The sequence below is a fragment of the Nematolebias whitei genome, chromosome 7 (assembly GCF_014905685.2).
Source record: "Nematolebias whitei isolate Nwh7 chromosome 7, NemWhi1, whole genome shotgun sequence".
Taxonomy (NCBI): Eukaryota; Metazoa; Chordata; class Actinopteri; order Cyprinodontiformes; family Rivulidae; genus Nematolebias; species Nematolebias whitei.
In genome coordinates, this window is record NC_056504.1 from 3,225,391 (window position 1) to 3,235,026 (window position 9,636).

The 9,636-nt window shown below is 42.2% G+C and overlaps 2 protein-coding genes across 2 annotated transcripts in view; both read right to left on the reverse strand.

The window, feature by feature from the left end:
* The window catches only part of slc41a1 (solute carrier family 41 member 1), a 49,316-nt gene extending 48,797 nt beyond the window's left edge, over positions 1–519 (reverse strand). Inside the window, exon 1 of the mRNA XM_037678541.1 lies at positions 441–519. The gene's annotated coding sequence lies outside the window, so the exon portion shown is untranslated. The remainder of the gene's footprint in view (positions 1–440) is intronic.
* klhdc8a (kelch domain containing 8A) overlaps positions 1–9,636 on the reverse strand; it is a 62,741-nt gene that overhangs the window by 4,490 nt on the left and 48,615 nt on the right. The window lies entirely within an intron of this gene.

Below are 9,636 nucleotides of genomic sequence, written 5' to 3' on the forward strand. Positions count from 1 at the left end.
TGTCTACAGTAACACATCAGTAACACATCTGTCTACAGTAACACATCTGTGATTCTTGTTTCCTTAAAATAAAAGTGTGCTGCTGCTGAGGTGAATTAACTGATGGCATTTTACTCTGAAGTTTCACATCAGAACTAAACCGAACATTTGGGGCTTTTATTGTGAAGAGCCAGCTCTTCGCACGCGCCTCGGGCACGGAGCGGACCTGAAACAAGTCTCTGTTTAGTAGTCAGGACCAAGCCCTGCCGAAGCCAACATGGCCCAGGCGTAAATTAAAGGCTGAAAGGCTGTTCTAGCTGCTCCGGCCCGGGGGGGGGGGGGGGGGGGGTCACCAACACGAGCACCGCAGCTCGTGCCCGCGTGCTCATGAGGACAGAGCCTCCGTGCTCGTCCTGACTCTGACCGAAGCGGCGGGCAGGTGCATGTTGAGCATGTCTTACCTGATGGACTCCATCCACGCACGGAGAGAAGCGGGAAGGCGCGCGCGCGGGCTCCGTGTGCTTCAGAGAGAGCTGCTCCGCTGATGACGCGCTCGCGCCGGTGCGCACGCCTTATGTACGGAACCGGCTCGGCACAGCTGTGGACTGGGTCAGGACAGGGCTAATGGTTAAACCCTCCCCCCTCCCTCCCACACTCCTCCGACCCGGTCACACTGCGCCCGTCCCACACAAGCACGCGCGCGCACACAACCCGGACGTTCAGATGCGCCTCTCATACAAGAAAAAAGAAAGGTGGGGGTTAGGAAGTCCCAAGACTCCGCTCCCCCTGAGGCTGGACCCAGTACCCCCCCCCCCCCCCCCCACACACACACACACACACACAGCGCTATCCCAGCGCGTGTGCACATTGTTGTAATTTCCAGCTCGGTATGTGAATTGAACAAACACTATGAATGGACGCGCACGCACGTGGCTCCAGTCTCAGAGAACTGTGCGAGATTTTAGTCAATAAATACAAGATGGTGACGTCAGCAGTGAGGAAGACGTTTCAAAAACTAAAAATAGATTCTAGGATATGTAGAGTGGTGTCAGATCCTTTTGAATTTAATTACTACAAATAAAATACATTTAGATTGTTTTTGTGTAAATGAAATGAGAATATTTATTTATTTATCCAGGCAGTCTCATTGAGTCATGAGAACTCATTTTCAAGAGAGACCTGTTTGGTAGCAAGTGATGGGGGTTAAGGGCCTTGCTCAGGGGCCCAGGGTGGAGGCAGGTGTGGGTGTTTCACCTTTTCCACCCACATTCTGATGTTGTCATCCAGGGAGTTGAACCTGCGACTTTCCGATCACAGGCCCATCTTCTCTAGCCTCTGCGCCTCCACTCCCCATGAAGTTATTTTGTCATTGTATGTTCCCATACAATGACAAAATTAGTTAAATGGTAAATGGACTGTTCTTATATTTCACTTTTCTATCTAGTCAAGACGCTCAAAGCTCTTTACAACAATCTGTGCCTCATTTACACATTCATACACTGATGGGACACACATCAGAGGCAACGAGGGGTTCAGTGTCTTGCCCAGGGACACTTCGGCATGTGACTGCTGGTGGAATTGAACCCCCAACTCTCGCATTGAAGGACGACTGCTCTAACCACTCAGCCACAGCTGCCCGAATTCTCTGCATTAAACCCATAACAGATATAACCAGGTGGAGCAATGGGCTGCTATGTAAGAGCCCAGGGAGCACTTAGATTTGTAGGAGAAAACAATAAAACAACCAAAACAAGTTTAATTTACTAATAACTCATCAACACCATCACTATTCCAATAACAACACATTCAGTGCAGGACAACACTCCAGTAGTCAATTACATGCCAGGGAGACAGAAAAGTGGGTGAAGAATTTATCTGACAGACAGCTCACCCAGCCAGAGACAGAGATTCTTGCCAGGGGACTGAACTTTGTGGTTGCACCAAGTAGAATTCCTCTGGTGGAGATGATCACAGCCACAGAATCAGCCATCCGCAACAACAAAATGAAAGAGGCTGAAGCAGAACAGCTCAGAATCAAAGTTTCATCCTGCCTCAGCAATGCCAAACCACCACCTTCCAACATCAGTAGAGAGGAGAGGGATGCACTCACCACTCTTAGCAAGGACAAAAACATCATCATTCTCCCAGCAGACAAAGGAAGGTGCATAGTGATTTTGAACCAGAAAGACTATCATGAGAAAGTTATGACACTCCTTAGTGACTTAAACACTTATGAACCTCTGAAAAGAGATCCAGGAAGTGGTTACAAGAAGAAGTTAATAGATTGCCTGAAAAGTTTGGAGCAGGACAAGGCTATTGACCGTATTCTGTACCACAGACTGTACCCAGGGGAGGCCACACCTAGTCTGTATGGTTTACCTAAAATCCACAAACAAGGTGTACCTTTAAGACCTATTGTTAGTATGATTAACTCTGTCACTTACAATGTTTCCAAATATCTGGCGTCTGTACTCATCCCTTTAGTTGGCAGCTCAGAACACCACATACAGAACACCATGGACTTTGTGGACAAGGTGAGGGATGTCATCATGGAGACTGATGAAACAATGGTCTCTTTTGATGTCACATCACTCTTTACGTGCATTCCTGTTGATGATGCAGTAGAGGTGGTCAGTTTAAAATTAAAATCAGACACCACTCTGAGCAGCAGGACCACACTTTCCACAGAACAACTGTGTCAACTCTTGAAACTGTGCCTGCAGTCAACCTACTTCACATATGGGGAGCAATATTATAGGCAGAAACATGGGTGTGCTATGGGGTCTCCAGTTTCTCCTATTGTTGCCAACCTGTACATGGAGGAGGTAGAAAAGAGAGCCTTGACGTCCTTTTCAGGGACACCACCAAGTCATTGGTTCAGGTATGTTGACGACACCTGGGTTAAAATTAAATCTCAGGAAGTCCAATATTTTACTGACCACATCAACTCTGTGGATAAATACATCAAGTTCACACGAGAAGATGTAAAAAATGGCAGGTTGGCTTTCTTGGACTGTGAGGTCTCAGTCTCTGATAGAGGACATTTGCAAACTGAGGTGTACCACAAACCCACCCACACAGACCAGTATTTGCAGTTTGACTCCCATCACCCTTTGGAACACAAGTTAGGAGTCATCAGGACTCTGTACCACAGAGCAGACAGCGTCCCCACTAGCTCAGGAGCCAGGCAGAAGGAGAAATCCTACACAAGACAGGCTCTAGAGCAATGTGGATATCCTAACTGGGCCTTCCTGAAAGCAGAGAAGAAACCCAAACAGGACTCCAGTCAGCCAACAGGTGAAAAGGAGGAACCCAGACCCAGACCAGTGGTCATTCCGTATGTTGAGGGAGTATCAGAGAAACTGAGACGTTTATTTTCTAAACATAACGTCCCAGTGGCTTTTAAACCCCAAAATACATTAAAGACTGGTTCATCCCAAAGATCCAGTCCCCCGGCACAAACAGAGTAATATTGTGTATGTTGTTCAGTGTCAAGAAGGTGATCAGTCTTACATCGGGGAAACTAAACAGCCACTGGCCAAAAAGATGGACCAGCACTGAAGATCAACATCATCAGGCCAGGACTCTGCAGTCTACACTCATCTCCAGGTCAGAGGTCACTCTTTCAGGGATGAAGATGTTCACATCCTGGACAGAGAGGAACGATGGTTTGAGAGAGGAGTAAAGGAGGCCATCTTTGTGAAAAGAAACCGTCCATCATTAAACAGGGGTGGAGCCTCCGGGTTCAACTGTCCCCCTCTTACAATGCTGTGATTGCTAGTATCACTCAGCCCTCTGTGAACAGTAAACAGCCATCAGGTGCTAATGATCCATTGTTAGGCTGATGGTCCTTCTTGATCATGTGATCAGCTGGTTCTGGTTGTCAGCAGCAAACTGGTTGATCCACTCTGAGAAGGTGCTATTTAAGAGACTGAGCTGAATACAGCACCTCAGACTGAATAAGTATTTCGGATGAAAGACGAAACAGTTCTACATTTTTTTGTTGTTTTGCTTTGTTTTGGGTTTTTTTGAATGTCCAGAAGACCAGATTTAACTTTTTTTTAGACAATCCATATTATATTATTTCCCATCATTTATCATCAAAGGTTATTTGATTCCCAACAATCCCCCTTTTGGTCTCTTTTTTAAGAGATCATCCCAATTAGTAATTAGCTCAAACTAATAATAACAACATTTGACATTAGTAAGTGAAGAATATTTTGTGACTTTTTACATCTCCATCATTTTCCCTCTAGTTCAACATTTTAATCACTTGTCAATAACCCTCTCTTGCAAGTAGGATGCTTTATGTATGCGGTGGAAAACCCTCCCTGGGCAAATTTTCCAATAAGGCGGGAAACATCCGCATCACCTCATGCCCCTACGACGATGGCCTTAAGGGCACATTCAGCATCCTCCTGGGTTTCATCAGTTCAAAAGAAATCAAAAACAAACCAAAACGACAGTTCTTCTCAGAAAGAACCCTCTCTCTCTTTCTCTTCGAGTTCTTCTGAGTACAAATCAAATATCCACAGAAGTAAATCAGAATGGCATTATTCACCTTCATCTGGCAACACTTCAGTTTTGTTCCCTCTTCATGAGGTTTTTTTGATTTGTATGTTTTTAGAAAATAAAAAAATAAGATTTATTCTTTCATGGCAAATTATAATATTAGGGCCTCCTTCTTTCTCCTGAGTCCTCTATGATGTCAACCGATTCTGTGAGGGTGGTATTTTGTAGAGACAGCTTCCTGGTTTTTATTTTTTCCGTCCAGCTCATGTTTTGGCTAAGTCCCATCCAAAACTGTCTCTCCTCTCGAGTCTGGTCCGCTTGGATATTTCTGAGCGACCGTCCTTTTCTCTGTTGTCCTCTCTGCATCACCATTCTCCACAGGAACAAGTTTTTTGTTCTACTTCTTTGCTTCTCTCTCGTATCTCCTTAATGCTCTTTCTGCCATGCCTGTTAGATCCATTATTTCCTCCATCATCTCTGGATCAATCTCCTCAGTTGATGCCGACTCCGGGCCCCAATCCATGTCTCCTGGCTCCTCCTTATTCGGCTCGGCTTTTTTCTGATCCCACAGCTCCTCTGTTGAGGTGCACTGTCTCCATGTCTCCAGTGAAACCAGGTGTCTCCTTTTCCTTCCAACTTTACGGCATGGGAGGTTCTTTCCATCATCCTGTAGAAGCCGATCCACCTTGGCTCCTTCCACTTTCTTCTGATGACCTTCAGTAGAGCCCACGTTGTTTGAGGTTCTCTGGCTCATCTGCCTTCCTTTTATCCACCACCTGTGATACAAAACCTGAAAACATCTTTTGCTTTGTTGTCTAGGGGTTCTGTCTTCAGATCTTCTCTAATTTTCCTGTCTACTTCTATCTTCACCTGGCAACAGTGTGGTTCTCCATCTGTTATGTGATCTGCCTTTATGTGTGTCCCTGGGCCTTTAACAGACTACTTGAGTAATCGACAGGTCGATTCCTAGGACATCTATCCAGTTTTTTAATTTCACGTCGAGTATTCGCAGTGATGTCATTACGTTGCAGTTACGTCATTGCGTCACATGTCACGTGATCCGCACCGGGCTACTAGTAGAAACTACCAAATGGATTCCTCCCAGCAGACAGATGGAGCAGAGCAGATCCAGTCTTGACAAATTGGTAGAAATGCATCAATAGTCTGGAAATATTTTACTAAAGATGAATCTTCTGGTTCAACTACCGTAAGGAAACAGGAGATGAATCAACTTCCTGACTGTTTGGAGCTCGGGAACCGGTGTTACACCATATTCTGTGACCACCGTATATTGTGACCATAGGGGGTGGTGTTGCATGCACTGTTGCAGGTCACAGAATATGGTGCAACACCGGGTCCAATGACCGAACCAGAACCAGCTTCCTCTGACCTTGTTTCACAAACAAAAAGCAAAAAATATTCATCTCTAAACCTATAAAAACCTATAAACATATTAATCTTTAAAACTAAACCTAATGAGCACCACAGCTGGCGGTGGTGCGGGGTGGTCGACCCCCCCACTGTTTTTAGTTTCGTTTTTGACGTGTTGCATGTTTCTTTCAGTTTTGCAGTTTAATAATAATAATTAATAGTTTTGGTTTTCCTGTGACTTATTTGCAGTATGATAAATGGTAGGAGCATAATGTTTTGTTGGTCTTTTTTTATGTAAATAATAAATTGCGTTTTTTTGCGGTTTTATTTTTTTAAATTTATTTATTTTTTCATCTTGAGATCCTATGACGTCATCAACTACTCGAGTTCTATTATGTTAATGTCGAGTTTAAAAATGATGTAGTCGTTCAACCCCTAGTGTCCCATCACTATATTTGCTGTTATCATCCCAACAAATTAACCTCTTAGCTTCATCTTAGCTCCAAGTTTAATCACCATAGAATATCCTCGCAGAGAATAACATATTCCAAATCTATCAGTCCAATTTCAGCACTCTAAGACAGGTGGCTCCGTAATTTTCAATCTCTACCAAGAATCCTAAAAACCCTGTTGACCTAAATGGGTTTGACTCTATAAAATATTTCATCATTGCTTCTAGACTGTTATGGTTTTGTAGTAGAACATTAAGCATAAATAAGAGTATACGTTCATCCCCCCTTTTCATGATTACAAACGTGAACCTCGAAAAAGGATACGCTTGACTTCTTCAACAGGGTGTAAAATATTCACATTCTGTTTTTCTTTCATCAACACAGTCATTTTCACAGGTGTAGAAATAAGAACATTTAGAAATATGTGATTTTAAGATTCAGTGTAAACAAATAATCACAAGAAGACAGGTTTGAAAGGATAGTAGGGGTTGTCAGTGGTGTTAGTTAATTAGTTAAGTAGATTTCTTGTATTTTGCTTACCTCATTTTGCCTGTAGAAAAGAACTTTATTAAGCACATGTGCACATAATATATTTTCTTTGGTCACATTTTCCTCAAAACAGCACAATACAACATTAGACATTTAATTGTGCTGTATAATGGAAAAGGTCAGAATCAGTTAATTTATTCAGCTCGGCCTTGCAGCTCTGGAGATCTGTCTGGATAGAACAAGAAAACATTCATAGATTATTAATCCTGTCATCCGTACCTTTATCCATCCACACATCTATTCACCCATACATTTATTTAGCCTAATTAATCTTCTAAGAACAAAGATCCACCTTTGGAAAAAACCTCTCAGAGGGTCTGTGTTCACGTTCTGCCAGGTCCTGGAAACTTCCTTCCTGTAGACATCTCACAGGGAGAAAGACAGATACTGCTGTTAGTAGGAGCTCCAGTTTGACCTGTTTTTAGTAAGCAGCTCTTTTATCAATATTTTGTTTGTTTGTTTGTTTTTTGTGTTGAAAATATAAAAAAAACCTCACGATTCTCTTTTAGTATAACTAACAATCCACTCAATCAATAAACTCCCCCTTCTGAAACAAGGCTGACTATTTCATCTCTCGTTATTTTAGAAGAAATGTATCATTTTACATGCCTAGATCCAATTTTATCCACTAATCCATTCACACAATCCATCAATCAATCCATCCACCACAAACTTTAAACTCATAACTCTAAATTCTCAGCATAGTTTCAATATCATTTACAGCTAGAAAAATCAGTTTAGTTTCCCCGATGTAAGACTGATCACAGCCCTCCTGACACTGAATAGAGATTATTGAGCATGATTCAAGATGTTCTTGTTGTTCTACTCCTGTCTGGCTTATTAAGAATCCAAAACCCATTCTTGACACTTTCATCCCGTGTAGCAAACCAGACCCACTAAATGAGCTCCTTCAAAGGCAAAAGCAAACATAGATTTACTTTAGAAAACATTAGCAAACTCTATCAAAGTCAAATCTCAGGTACAGGTTTCTCTTGTAAATGAGTCTTTGTGACTCATGAGACTAACCTGTAAAAACAAAAGGTGGACTGGATGAAGAAGGCAGGGGGGTGGGGGGGGGGGGGGGGGGGGGGGGGGATTATTCATTTTTAAATAAAGTTTTGAGGTAATAAAACAAATTTTCATCACAGAGTAATTGGCAAGGGCAGGTAATCCAGCAACCCACTTCAGTACTACTCTAGTAAAAATCATGTGTCACGCTAATGCACGTGTCTTAAAATGAGTCTATGTGTGTTCATTGTCAGAGCAAATTGCAGTTTTGATTCTGAAACTAAGGTCATCGGACAGTTCAATTCAATTCAGTTTATTTATAAAGCACCAAATCACATCAAAGTTGTCTCAGGGACTTTACAGGAACAGTCACATAAAAGGCAATTAGTAAAGTTCTCTATCTAAGGAATCCAGCAGACAAGTTGAATCTTGGCTTCATTGCAGTCTCCCATCCTGAGCAAGCACAGTGGAGACAGTGGGAAGAAAAAACTCCCTTTTAACAGGAAGAAACCTCCAGAAGAACCAGGTGCATGTTGGCTTCAAACTATGGAATGGATTTCCTGAACGGAGGCGTGTCTCATGAACCCAGAGTAATAAGACCCGCCTCACATTCAGGAAATCCAGTTCATAGTTTGCAGCAGCTACAACGTGAGGACTGAGTTAGCAGCACTGTGGCTAACAGCTAACAAACTTTTCATCTAAACATGTCGCTGTGTGGAAGTATTTTACACTGAACACCACAAAACAAGACAGCAACGTGCACTGTCTGCAGAGCCACAGCGCCACATTAAACCACGTTAAAGTTAGTTTTACGTTGGACATTCGAGCTCCGGGGCTTCAGCGGGGCGCTGCTCTTTGCTCAACCCATAACAGGCGACTCGACCCTGGCCAGCCACGTCCAATCTGCCCCGCTCAGTCTGCCCGTCTCTGAGGAGGGACAGACTGAGCACGGCTGACCCAAATCAGACTGCCTGCTTCGGACTGAACAAGAAGAAGACGTCACTGAAACCACGGAGCTCTAATGTTTACAGAGAAGTTGATAAACTTCATAATTAATGATCAACCACTATCAGTTGTAGAAAATGAAGGATTTCTCAGTTTGATACTTGCAGCCAAGATATAGTTTACCCTCCAGGAGATATTTATCAGAACAACAGGAGACAATCATAAAAAACATGATTTGAATATTATATATATTAAAAACAAAAACAGCTACATTATAAAGTGATGTAAAATACTAAAAACAGGAACATGTCTGTTGGTTTATGCCATGAACTTAGCAGATGTTTGAAGCCATTTAATATTTTATTTTATTTTATTTATTTATTCATTCATTTAAATGAAACAAACAAACAAAAAAATCATCAAAAAGAAAACATTGAATGAAAAGTGTGCAGAAAGAAGAAAAATATTCTTATATCTGCCCCTTATTTAAAAAATATAAAATAACTTTCACCAATAACTTAAATTAATCACTTTAATATCCACTTTAAAAGGCATAGAAAAGGGGGACCTGGAGCTGTGATGACACTCGTCGACTTGCCAGTAGACGACCTGATGGAAGTGGCACATGCTCCTTACGGTGGTCTCTTAATCAGAGACCAAAAGAGGGAAGTTGTGGAAGCCAAATATTTGTACTCAGAATAAAACAATAGAGCCAGAGATAACATCTACCTTTTATAAATGATTCTAATCAAAACATAGTTAACAGTTAACTTTTATAAGTTAATTCAACCGAGCCACACTTTAATCAAACTATATTCTA